The sequence below is a fragment of the Parasteatoda tepidariorum genome, chromosome 9 (genome assembly GCF_982258835.1).
Source record: "Parasteatoda tepidariorum strain Cologne lab strain chromosome 9, Ptep-v5.0, whole genome shotgun sequence".
Lineage (NCBI taxonomy): Eukaryota > Metazoa > Arthropoda > Arachnida > Araneae > Theridiidae > Parasteatoda > Parasteatoda tepidariorum.
The window spans coordinates 79,861,691-79,876,075 of NC_141763.1; the positions used below are offsets into that span (position 1 = coordinate 79,861,691).

At 31.1% G+C, this 14,385-nt stretch overlaps 1 long non-coding RNA gene across 1 annotated transcript in view; it reads right to left on the bottom strand.

Annotated features, from left to right (window-relative positions):
- The window catches only part of LOC147804270 (uncharacterized), a 79,762-nt gene that overhangs the window by 878 nt on the left and 64,499 nt on the right, over positions 1 to 14,385 (bottom strand). The window lies entirely within an intron of this gene.

Consider the following 14,385-nt stretch of genomic DNA (forward strand, 5'->3'; position numbering starts at 1 on the left):
TAGCAGTTCTGGCACTTTCTGTGGCCAATGGGCAATAGTACCAAGTGCCCACCATAAAAAAATTATATATATATATATATATATATATATATATATATATATATATATATATATATATATATATATCATTTTTTTTATGGTGGGCACTTGGTACTATTGTCCATTGGCCACAGAAAGTGCCAGAACTGCTAACTCTCTTTTCGTTACCCAGTGGGCACCTGTGGCGAAGCCACGGCGATGGAGCAGCGTCGCCCACGTCACACTACCACAACCCGTTTATAGGGCGGGTCACATTCACACATTCACACACAAAGGAGAAAGGACATAGAACACAGATAGAGAGAAAGAAACATCCATGCCTTGCCCGGGATTCGAACCCAGAACCTTTCTGATGCAAGGACAGTTTCCTGCCCCCTTCACAGGCCAATCGGCAATTTCATATATATAATGGTCGATAAATGAAATGCCTACAATAAGTTTCTATATACAGTCAACAGAATGGATGAGACACTAAACGAATGTCGCCCCTCCCAATTCGGTCGAACCTGCTTTCTACCTGCTTAGCGACGACTCTCTATTTTCCGGTACAGCTTCCAAACGAAGTTAGGTACCGAGAAATCGTTTTAGACAGATATTAGAAAGGGTACAAAGATTCGAAAAATGCAATAAAAAAATTTTTTTCGAATTTTTGAAATATTCAGGGTGGGGTCCCCCCTTGAATACCGATGATAAATGTGGAAATTTGTTGATGGTGAAATATCGATAAGCAATGAAATAGATATGAATAATTCTGTATCAACTTGCCCCTTTCAAAAACCATTTTAAAAGACTATTTACCGTTAATTTTGCCTTTTATCTTATCATATTTTATTTACACATAAAAAATTTTATTTTAGCCCACTATATTTTAAATTATCTCCACAAAAAAATTAAGAATAAAAGATAATATATTCAAAAGGAGAAATGATGATAATTCATTTAAGAAAAATATTTAAAAAACTCTGCGTGCTACTATTGACGCCAATGACACTAAATTAATTCTGGTGCATTTCTCACTGTTATAATTGGTGCAGCTTTGATAAAAACCAGACATGCTAATATAGGTACACTGTATTATATTAAAATTGACTCTCATTAAAACTGTATCAATACTGGGGATATTTAATACAAATATTGTGGAAAGAGGTTTTCACGGCCTCTCTAAAAGGAAAATTATCTTGATATTGATAAATAGCGACTATCATGTGTGGCGACTATCATCTTTCATATTTTTTACTGATTCATTGACATTTTCAACTAGCTATAAAAAAATCATTAAAAGTTTAACTTTAATTAAAATTTTATTACTTGGTGAAAACCCCAAGTTAAAAGTTTTGGAAAGAATTGGAAAATAATATTAAATATTGAACAGATGATTATCATAGAGGGAAATAGCCGTTATTTAAAGGGATTTTTGATAATTTTTAAATAATTTGGTAAATATAAAGAGTTAAACGAGTGACCTCAAAAATGCTAGTTAGTAAGTGCGGACAATATTTTAAGTTACGAAATCATGAGCAAAAAACATACTTTCTCTGAATAAATACATTTTTTCCAACGGATTCGGATTTCTGACCCTCAAGATCAGGGTTGGCTTTTTGCCGGCAGAAACTGGTTTTTGCCATGTCAGTGGCAGAAACTGGTTATTACCTGTAAAAACCAGAAAAAGTGGCCGAAACTAAAAAAAACGTCTATATAAGTTTTAGTAATTGCTTTATGACATTTTGTTTAAGCAAACTAAAAAATGTAACTCCATGTAACTGTAACAAAGTTTTTAATTCATTGTTTGTAAATATATATCATTTTGTTTGCATCAAATATAAAGAGTGCAGTATATCAAATACTTATATAAAATAAAGAATAAAGTAATGTAATAATAAATATAAATACTAGATTTTTGTTTATTATATTAAGCTCCGAAATTCAGTAATTATTATCATTTAACTCTTAACATAACTGAATAGAGCTATTTTCAAATAGTTTTTTTCTTTTCGAGACATAATTTGCATGGCAACAATTCAATTATTATAACAGTAACAGTTTTAATCTTTGCTGCATGTAAGAGGCAATATAATTGGTTAGATTCACTGATTCATAAAGTTTCACAGATCTCGCTTGTTCCTTAATGGCAATGCCTGCTAGTTCTGCTGGACTTGGGAGAATCTTCTCAAATTTCTCGTTTGTACATAGCAAATTGAGAAATTGTTTAGGTTTAGAAACTGCATCAAAACTTGTCTTTTGTTATAGATTACTGCAGAGTGCAAACAATGCAATATTTGATTTTGAATGGTGATAATTTTGTAAATAAATTGTACTTTGTTTAACATTTAATTGTTTTTTCTATGAATTATCCATTGTATGTCAATCTTAGTACTAACTTTTATATCATTTTCTGAATTTCTTCCAGTTTCTGCCACAAATGTGTCAGAAAAGGGTTTCTGCCATGCCAGTTTTAGCCGGTTTCTACCAGTGGTTTTAACCACCTCGGCAGAAACTTGCCAACTTTGCTCAAGATATTGGGGGTAGTCCCAATCTGAAAAATATGCTTTCAATAATTTAAGTGCTACACCAATCGAGAGTTTGGATCCCTTAATATTAAATTTATTTTTTTCATACACTGGTTATCATAAATTAAGGAAAAATCACAAAAATAGCGATAACTCTTTCAAAAGTAAGCCAAACCGTGCAAAATTTGCATATGTTGTCCACTAAGAGTAGCTGAGTAAAATTGCAATATGCAAATTAGTGGCGCTGCACTCGGCTTACGTCATCTGCCTGGAGCATAAAAGTCCAAGTTTGAGAGAAAGCACACAAATTTTACTGTGATTGCGACATTGAAAATCTGAGATAGCCAATTCGTAATAATGACCTCTAGGCATCATTTGCCTGAAGAACTACGATGGAGAGCCATCGGGAGACTAGAGGCAGGGCAGAGTCAATCAGAAGTGGCCAGATGGCTAAATGTGAGTCCATCTGTGGTTCATAGACTTTGGAGGCAATTTCAAACCACAGATTCGGCATCTAGGAGGTTCAGTCAAGGACGGCCAACTGTTACGACCAGTGCCGATGACCGATATTTGACATTAAGTGCACGCAGGAATAGAACCGCTACTCCGACACATCTTAGATCCTCTCTTGCTGCAGCCACCGGAAGGTTGGTGTCAACGTCAACTGTGCGCAGAAGGCTCCACGAAGGTGGTCTGTATGCGAGACGACCAGCCATTTGCGTGCCGCTCACATCACGCCATAGGAGAGACCGTTTGCAGTGGGCCCGACAACATGTCCACTGGACGTCAGATCAATGGAGGCCTGTTCTCTTTACGGATGAGTCCAGGTTTAGTCTAGAAAGTGACAGTAGACGTTATTTGATATGGAGAGAACCTGGGACCCGTTATCATCCATCAAACATCCGTGAAAGAGATGCATACGGAAGAGGCAGTGTCTGTGTTTGGGGAGGCATATCCTTAGGAGGGCGCACATACCTCCATGTCTTTCCAAGGGGAACCGTGAATGCTCAGGTTTATCGAGACAACATCCTTAATGCTTATGTGCGCCCATATGCCGGGGCAATTGGTGATTGCTTCCTGTTACAGGACGATAATGCAAGACCACACAGAGCTCGCATTGTTGATGATTATCTTCAACAGGAAACAATTACTCGCATGGAGTGGCCAGCTCGATCCCCGGACTTGAATCCTATCGAGCACGTTTGGGATGCTCTAGGGAGGCGTGTATCTGCCATCAATCCGCCCCCTCAGACCCTTGCCACGCTTGCAACTGCTTTACAAGAGCAATGGCTCTCACTTCCTATTGAACTGATAGACCGCATAATTGAAAGCATCACACATCGCTGTTTGTGCTGTATTGCTTCTAGAGGCAATCATATTCCATATTAAAGGTACTTTTTCTATTGCAAACCGATACTTCCAATTTGTTTATTTTATACATGTGCTAATTTCTATACTACTATTAATGTCTGATAATTTCTTTTTATGTTGTTTAATACCTTACTATGTGTTGTATATTGTGGGTAAGTTTCATAAAATTCCATGTGTAATTTCTTGAGTTATCGCGATTTTTGTGAATTTTCCTTAATTTATGATAACCAGTGTATTTCTCCGTATCTAAGCGAATTTAAAATATTTTTGAGCACAATTATAAAATTCGCTATTTAAAAGTAATTCTATGTAAAAAAAAAAAACAATTTCTAATAAATAGTTATTATTTTTTATCACTTTGGATTGAAAGGTATTAAAGGTATAAAAATTTTACATAATTTTAAAGAATACTTTTTAATTATATAAATTGCAAAATTTAAATGGAATTAGTCGAATAATTCCTGAATTGAATTTAAAAAAAGTCATATATTTAAAATTAGACAGTATTCGACCCATTTTAATTTAAATTTTGCCTTTTGCCACATTAAAATACATTTTTTTTAATAATATAAAAATTTGTATACGTAACAATTTAAAATTTTTCAACTATTATTTAATAAAATAATAAGTATTTATTAAAATTATTTTTTGCATGGAATTACCTTTGGAAAAACGAATTTTATATTAGTGAGTAAAAATTTTTCACTTCGCTTGAATAGATCTCGAAACATAGCAAAATAAGCAAAAAATAAGTTTGATATTGAGGGATCTAAACTTCTGGACTAATTAATTGCATATTTGATGTCGCACCTTTAGAATCATTAAGATTGAGTCCTGGTACATGAAGAACAAAGTGCTGTATCGAAAGTTATTTAGGATGTATCGTTTGTTTTATTGTCATTTATGTAATTTCTTTATTTAATTTCTTTAGCGTACAGTATAATATGTATTTCTTGCTTGCAAATTAGTTTCAGTACCTCGAAATATTCTTTGATTGGATTTTGTTATTTTTCTTTATGTAACAAAAATGCCCTTTGATTTATTAAAAATAAGTTTTTCGTTGATATGATTTTATACTTGAGATATTACTTGATACTGATAATTTCTGAGATAACTGTGATTACATGAAATATAGACCTTCTTTTACTAAGATATACGACATTAAATATCTATCTATACATAAAATAAAATAATTTCTCCGTCTGTGTATATGTTTGCAAGTCTGATTATGGATATACCGTAGGCGTTAAAAATATGCCATTCAGAAAAATGAGTACAATTGTAAGCAAATTTCGAAGCCTCATTTAGATTTTTTGATTAAAACTTTATGTATTTTTTCAGGTGTATTTCAAGTGAGTTTTTTGAGAGTTTTTTGCGATATTTCTTGACTTAAATACCCATCGAGTTCAAACGATACGACCTAGAATTTTAGTCCTTTTTTTCATCACAAATTTCCGACTTTTTCAATCAAATTCAACCATCGCCTTTTTCCTCAAGACAATTTGGTTCCTGTTTTTTTTTTTAAATTATTAAACCCATTTTTTGCCATATTATCTCACCCGAAAATTTTAATTGTAACATCCGAAAATTTATAGCAGATATTAACTTCGGAAGTAAATAAACATATGCAACGAACCTTTCGCTTTTATTTAAGACACAAACCGAGGATTTTTAATTTATTTTCAAATGCATAAGAAAAAAGATCCCCTTATTCCTTCGACAACCATTTCAAGCGAGATTATTTTATCTTCCTGGCAAACGCAGCCGCATATAAGAGAGTGGTCACTGGTCTATATTATTAAGATGAAGGATTCGTCTGTTTCATAGTGGTTTGTGCCAGCGTTTTGAGGTTTGGACAGTAGATGGAAGAGATAATTTTATTCCCAGATCTAAAAAATCATTGATCTCAAAAATTGTAGTTCGATCAATCTTCAAGGGCATTTAAAAAATTAAATTTTCTCATTATCTTGGAATTCGCCATTGGTAAAAATTGAACTGCAACCGAATCTGTATTTTCAAATATTTTTATGCAAAGTTTCATAGCTTATTGCTGTCACGAATAAAAAATTAGTATTTTGCTCTTTTTTTAGCAAATTATTTTCTATTCATAATGTCAAATGAACTCAATAATTAACGTAAACGCGTTAACATAAAAAAACTGCATCACCAAATTTGCATTTCTAAAGTTGCATTAAACACGTGCTTATTTTGTTTATGTAGTTATGCTATAAAAAAGTAACTCCATAAAACTAAATGATTAAAAATCAAAGTTTTTTTTAAATAAAAATAAATAAGTTGTGTATTGACAAGCAAAATTATTAGATAAATAATACTAATTAGTTTAAGGGAAACCTAAAATTTTGCCATACTATAATTGAAGCTAGCAATGCTTCATTAATTTAAGTAATAGGCACTACTTGAAAATAAAATGCCATGGGCTTAAAAGCAAAATTAAAGGAGAAATGGCGTAATTAATTTATGTGAAGCGTAAAAAATTTTAATCCCATTATTGACGCTAGCGTTTTTGGGACTAAGTTCTAATTTAAATAAAAATAATAACCTATGTGTTAATAAGCAAAGTTAGTGTAGAAAAAGTTCTCGTTTAGCCGGACAGTAAGGAATCGTTATATTGACTCCAGCTGTGTATCATTAGTTTTTGTAATAATTACTAACTGAAGTTAAAAAATTATCTTTGGATCAAGCAGTAAAATTAATTAATAAATGTTACTAATTCATTTATGAGAATCATAAAAAATCGCCAAACTATCATTGACTACAATTTTTCTTAATTAATTTCGTAATAGGTACTTATTGAAATAAAAAATAAGTTATGTATTATACTTAAGATGCAAAATTGACGAAGAAATTATACTAATTCGTTTAGTAGAAACATAAAAATTGGCATACTATCATTGGCGTCAATGATGCTTAATTAGTTTTGGTAATAGGCACTACTCGTGTAAAGCAAACTGGCGCAGTTTTAATAGGTTCCAAATGTACTAACTTAGAAACAACATATTTTCATATTAGTTATCTGATACCGGTTAAAACTGCATTAATACTGTACAGTTTTGATGTAGATACTGTAATTAAGGGTTTTTTTTTCGGTCCCTCCGAAGAGATGCGTACCGAAAAAAATTGATCGATTTTGGAAAATTCATGAGTTGATCTCGAGCAACAAATGAATACATATAATTTTTATTTTGATGAGAAAGATACTACGTGTTTTGCTTAATCTAATAAAGTAAATCCGTCGGAAAGGACAAAATATGATATTTAATAAAAAAAAAATATTGGAATTGTTTTAGCTTTCTTTAAGTGTGTTGGTATATGTCTTTCAGTTTTGAGCAAGGTTTCTTAGGGTTGTTTAGTACTGATTTATTGATTTTTTTTCTTCATACAGTACGAAAAACGGGTATTCGTGTTTCATACCGTACGAAAAACGGGTATTTGGCTAGTATTATATAAATCCCTTATAACTATCGATGAACAACCGATCTAATTTTGAGTTCACGACTACCAATGCTCAACTCCCTAGCCTTGTAATTTTGAACCCAATCCAGAAGACATGGGAACACCTGGATGAAATATTGAAAGAAATTTGACTACGTGAAGGACTTTCTGATGGAATAACCCGCATTTGCGTTACATGGAGAAGAAGACCACGAGAACCTTCCACGGTTAGCCTCACGGCAAGGGAACTCTAACCCATGTTCCGTCTACCACTGTGGATATTTCACGTCAGCACTGTGGTCGGTGCGAGCCGGATGCGGAATTCGTATCAACCAGCCATCGCCGGGATCGAACCCAGTTCACCTCACTGGAAGGCGAACGCTCTATCCCCTGAGCCACCGCGGCTCTTACTTATATATTTATAATTTATTTTGAAGGAGCCGGGACAGCCTGGTTGGTAGGGCACTGGGCCCATGTCCAAGAGGTCGTGGGTTCGATCCCTACCGGCCGAAGACTCTCCGTGTAGTAAATGCTGACTGATGCACGTTAAATCTGTCGAGTCACCAAATCCTCCAAGTTCCCCTAACAAATCATACCTCTGTGGTTCCTGATCCAGGAGTTTCCTTTTCTTTCGGATAGGTTCAAAATTGCAAGGCAATGGAGTTGAACATTAGTAGTTGTAAACCCAAAATTGGGTTGGCTGCTCAACGAAGGTTATAAAAGTATAAAAAATTATTTTGGGAAAAAACATAAGAAAATAAAATCTTTAAAAAAAAACTCCATTAATATAAAATACTTCAAATATAATGGAGCAGAAAGCAATGAGGTGAAAAATTAAAAAAGTTTTTTGAGGGATATTTTTAGTCCAAACAAAAAAGAAAAACATTTTCTCAAAGCCAAGTGCGAAAAGTTAAACCGAATTTTTTCGCTGTGTTCCTTAAATAGAAAACGGAACAAACTGCGTTTTCTCTCTTTTTCGTCCACCACGTATTAATTTATTTTTGAAAAATCTCATGAAAAATAACCAACTTACATAAGCAATATTAGACGCTTCAAACGAGCGTGTTGTTACCATAGCAACCTGAGTAACTTTAATGCTCCTCGAGTAATTATTCAAATAATACAATCTATAGAACATTTGAATTAGATTAAATAATTACATGTATATAGTTATAATGATAAGGTCTCTTATTCTATTGTAATCTAATAGTGCAATAAATTATAATTTGCCAACATTAATGATATTTAGAATGTTTTCACACATAATATTGATCCAATAATCATATTCTATTGACTCAGCAACTGACGCAGCAAGAAATAATTTCTCCGTATCCTTAGGCAATACTTCCTACTCCCTCGAAAGTGTGCAGATTCCCATTCTCTTTAAGAGAAGAAATCTATCAAAAAATCTGTTCAAATTGAACAAAAAAAAAAGAAGGAGAAGAAAAGTTTTATCAAATAAATATATATTTTAGATCACTTTTCTGTAACTTGTGTTTGCTGACGAAAAGAATTCGTAACAAATCAAATAATGCTCTCGCAAATAAGAAAAGAGAAATCAGTGTGCAAACTGACATTTCCAATAAAGAATTTTATTCACTTTTTGATAAGAGAACAGTAATGGCGCTTGGATTTTTTTTTTAGAATACATTTCGATTCATTGAAAGCCGTATTGAAATTTACATTTAAAAAATACAATTTATTTTTTGAAGGATCTTAAAAATGAAAATAATTTTGCTTCAAAATTTCGAAATGTTACATTTTTAAGTAATTTTTTTTAATTTTTTATTCTTGTTTGATAAACAATGTAATCCTTTAAAGAGTCATGTCAATCTAAAACTTTCCAAAAGTCGAGGGGAGAGGTCATTTGTTACAAAACTTTATTTTTATGCAAAAATGAGTAAATTTTAAAATAGGGTGCAGTGCTAAAATTTTCTATCTAAAATTAAAGTAAAATAACAGGCAGCAGTCTGCCCATCCAACCATAATAAAAGATATTTTTTACCTCTACTGCTTTGAAACTGTTTACAACTAGCCTGGTTAAAAAAAAAAACTGTAAATACAAAATTATTTGGTTTTTTATCCATTTACGACTAGCGTGGTTTCAACACAACGCGTGGTAATAACACAAGGTCACAAATAAGGAGTGCAGGACTCTGGAAACTTTTCATGTGCTGAAGGGATTATTGTGGTGTCAAGGCTGGGGCTCGAACCTCCGTCCTATCTATAATGAGATTGACAGATCAGCCCTGTCGGCTATTATATACACCCATCTCCAAGGAACTAAGTGGCTTCATTAAGTCCGATTGGTGCGATAAAATTCTGACAAAAGCAACTTATACATAGGTACAATTGAAACATTCTTTTTTGTCGAGTTTACACTATTATTTAATTTAGATTTATTTAAACGAAAATTATTTTTCTTTAAATTAGACATAGGTTTAACGCAAAAAGTTGATAAATATTTTCAAGCTTAATGTTTTTAAAGCTAATGCTAAATCTCACAATATTTTTTTAGATATATTTCAATGAAGGAAATCAATTTTTTTTAAATATATTAAACTGAAACATATATATTGACTCTAGCTTGATGCATGTCGACATTGAACAAAACAGAAAGTGAAAAAAAATATACAATTTGATAAAGCAGCAACATACAATGTTCATGCAACACTCATTCAATATTTAACCATAATATCGATAATTTGAATTACAGTAGCGCACATATTTGTTGCAATCTTAATAAAGTGTTAATATGAACCACCTTGCAGTTACAAATTAACCATAGTGTCATGAGGTGAAACTAAAACGAGTTTATGTTGAAGTTGTGAAACATTTTTTAAAATTGCAGTTGATGCTTTGGGCTTGATGTATTTAAGCATTTTAAAGGTTCCTAAATCTTCCTCTCTTCTTTTTCAAATCGATTAAAGTGTATACCACTGGATATTTGAAGATTTTTCTTATTATTATTACAGGTCTTCCAAGTGACGTTTTTTGAGAAAATTTCTTCAATGGTTGTTATGTTTATGCTTAAACACATAGTTCCTTCTTTTGTAAATTTCATTTTAAATCATTTTTTATAAAACTATTTGTAAATGATTCAAAAGTTCATCTGAAACGCCTCTATCTCTCGAGGTAATATTTTTAAAATGTTGGCAAAACTACCAAAAGTTTTGAAAGCCTCCGTTTTTATTTATCTGTCCTTTTATAAAATATACAAGTTTACACAAATTTTTGCAAAAAGCGTACTAGTTGGCAGCCCTGTAATCAGTATTTGGTGGAAGCTTCGAAGTTTTGCACGCTTATCTGTACCTTTTATTTTTATTACGAAAAAAATTCCCTGAGTTGTCAGAAACTTGTCTTACAAAAAAAAAAATTGTACATTGCAGCTCATTATGTGCCTCATTAAATCTGTTTCTCACTAAAATTGCAGAACATTGCATGCCTTACATAAATTTTAAATGCAAATTCATTTAAAGCCTATTTTTGAAACTTGGAAAAGATTTCATTCTTAAGTAATTTATTTTTATCTATTTATCAGAAAATTACTATCGATTTAAACTCTAATGTTTATAGATCATAATTTCAAAACACAGCAAAAATTTCTAATCCTAATGTTTCGTATCTGTATTGTATGTCTTATAACATACAATATAACAAAAACGTAGGTTTCATAAGCTCTAACAATTTAAAAAATGGCACTTTATTCGTTTGTCTTGCAGTTCATAGTAATTCTTTTAAAAAAGTTTGTAATAAACCAATAACACTGCTCTGCATGAAAAAAAGTTATGAAAATTGCAGCTGATTTTTATGTAAAATGGCCTCCAGAATTCGAATACGACTCATATTTTTTTTCGTTATCCAATATTTTCTAGGCACGCTCTCCCCCTATATTTATTACTTTTTTATATATAATTTTATGGTCAATAGTTTTATTTGAAAGAAGAAAAAAAATTATTTTTACGGCTAAATTACTTATTGGAGACTAGAGAGATAAAAAAGTTTAAAAACATGAATACTTCCCCCCCCCCCTTAAATTTTAAGAGAAATCATTACAAATTCTTCTCCTTTTTTCCCTGGTTTTCTTTAAAATTTTTATAATTTTTTTTTAACGTTTTCCTACACATGCATTTCCCCTTTTACTTCCTCAAACACCCTCTAAAAACAAAATTATTTAACTTCAATTTCAGATAAAAGAGGATAAAGTACCTTAAATATATCAAACTGCATCCCAAGAGCTTCAGGACCTTTTCCAGGAGGAAAATTATTATTTTGTTAATTTTTTTCTGAAAAGCTAAGAAGACGCTTATATATGAATAGTTTTAGCAGGGAGGAGGATTTTGGGATTATTTTTCTCTTAAATTGTAAGAAAAAATTGATTTTATAGTTTTTTATTGTAGTGTTTTACTTATTTTCTTGATATCCAACTTCTCAGCACATCTTCACCCGAACAATAAAAATATTTAGTAACAATTTTAGTCAACAGCAGGTGAAAGAGAATGGTCAGGAAGCCCATGTTTAGAGAATCTCGCAAGAGCTTCGAGAACTGTTCACGTTCACCCTCTCCACTTTTAGTCGAAACTATTACGAAATATTATAACATATTGGGGATATTAGGGGTGTTACAAGGATATTGGAATCTTAAATGTACAGAATATGTGGCAAAAGATAGCAGAAAATGTTTTTGGTCTGTGTGTTTTTTTAGCAATTTAAGAGAAAAAAATCTTTGTGGTTCTCAATCAAAATATTTTCTCTGAAATGGTTTCTCAAAATATTAATTTTCAAATTCTCAAAATAAAAATCTCTGAATTATAATTTTGAATGTTTTATACTTTTGCTCATTAAATAAAGTACAAACAAGTAAAAACTCATTTTATGCACCTATATTATGCAAGTATAGAAATTGTCATTTGGAAAAAACGAGTTTATCCCATACATTTGAATCAGCTATATTTTATCGAGAATGATTTTAAAGCTTCTCGTCTGAATATTTAATTAATTTATATTGTTCTTAAATCCTGAAACATTTTAGGAAAATAAATACACAGAATTGATTTTTTTTAAAAACTTTTTTTTTTAATTTTATTTATTTATATTGTCATACATCTTTTCAAGTTCTTGTTTACTAATCATATTTGTTTATTTATCTTTCTACCCTTAACACACTGAGCTACTTTCTCCCAATGTTGGAAATTTTTCTTTAGTAACTATCTCATGCAGTCATATATATCAGTGCAGTCAGTTATATGAACCATATCTATATATTAGTCCCATGTATCACATATATTCAGCTCATTTGAAGGAATGCGTTAAAATAAAATAATTGAAAACAAGTAGTAATATTTGTGAAAACAGCTGCATCTATCTTTTAATTTTCCTTTTAAATTTCAGCCTGTGTAAAAAATAAAAACTTCCTAAATAATTTTCAAAACATGAAACTTAAAAGTTTTTACTAATATAATTTACACTTACAATTTTTTATCTTTTCTCAACCATTCTTAAACTTTAAACTAACGGTAACATTTATTTCCAATATATAAAATTCTAAGCCGAACTTTCAGATATTTAATGTTATTCTCCTTGTTTAATTGCGGTGTTCATCACTGCAAATTATATTTAACATTATTTAAAACATCATTTCCAGAACGTAGGCTCTCTTTTTTTCCATTTTTAACTTTAGCCTTATTAAAAAAATGAAAACTTTCTCAAATTTCGAAACATAAAGTTTGAAATTTTAAAATTTATTCAACTTATGCTTGCAATTTTTAATTTCTCTCACTTACTCCTAAACTTTAAACAAAAGGTAACAGAGAAATAAAATTCCAATATTCAATATTCAAATATCAGATAATCAAACTGATATTTGAATATTGAATATTCCAATATTCAAATATCAGATATTCAATGTGCTCCCCTTACATAATCGTGCTATTCATCGTGGCAAATTTTATATCATACATCATTTAAAACATTATTTTCTGAACGTATGCTCGCGGTCGTAAGAACGTGAGCAAAATGAAAAGTTCCACAATTCTCGAAACACAAAATTCGAAATTTAAGTTAAAACAAAAACAAATTAACATTAACAAAAAATTAGCAATAAAAACATAAAGTTATAATTTATACTTACAACTTTTAATTCCTTTCATCAGATCTTTAATCATTAATAAAAGATAACAGCTATTCCTTAATAAATAAAATTATTATCCGAAATTTCAGATATTCAATGTACTCTCCTTATATACATGCGATGCTCCTAGTGGCAAATTATATCAAACATAGAACAAAGCATTCCCTAAACGTAGGTTACCTTATTGTTCTATACGTATTCTTAATAGATTTAATCACGTTGCTCTGAATGGTGGGTTAAACCTACTGAGGCTTAGCCAACTTCTAATCATGGAAGTCCAGAAACAATGGGGCTTAATTAATGCTAACATTCTGCGCTTAATAGACAGAAGGGTTGGATAACATATGTATCAATCTTAATGAATCTATTCATTATTTAGTAGGTGATTAACGGAGCGCTTGCAAAGCAAATAGCGTCGTTTCGATTTTTCGCAGGATGTAAAAAATTTTACTGGGCTTGGTTAAGTTTGTTTTCCAGCCTGCGAAATACTACAAACAGAGGCACTTCTTTCAGATTCTTCCAAGGAAATACGCATACTTTTAAAAAAATAGCTATAACTCGAATAAACATTTTGAACATGTAACTATGAAAGGTAAATTATTAAAATTACTTTAAAAATATGACCATTAACCATTGACTTATTAAAATAAATACTTGTATATTGAGTGAATAATTTTAAAGAACAAGATTAAAGTATAATTCGAAACCATAACATATATATTTTTCATTTATTTCGACTATTATTTATATGTATCACGTTATTAAAAAAAAAAAGAGATTTTCTTCCTTCCTAAATAGATAAGGGGCTAAGAAAGTTTGCTTCAAAAAAATATTGAAAAGTGGTGCTTGAAATTATATTTGCTGGTGTTTCAAGTAAGTAAAACT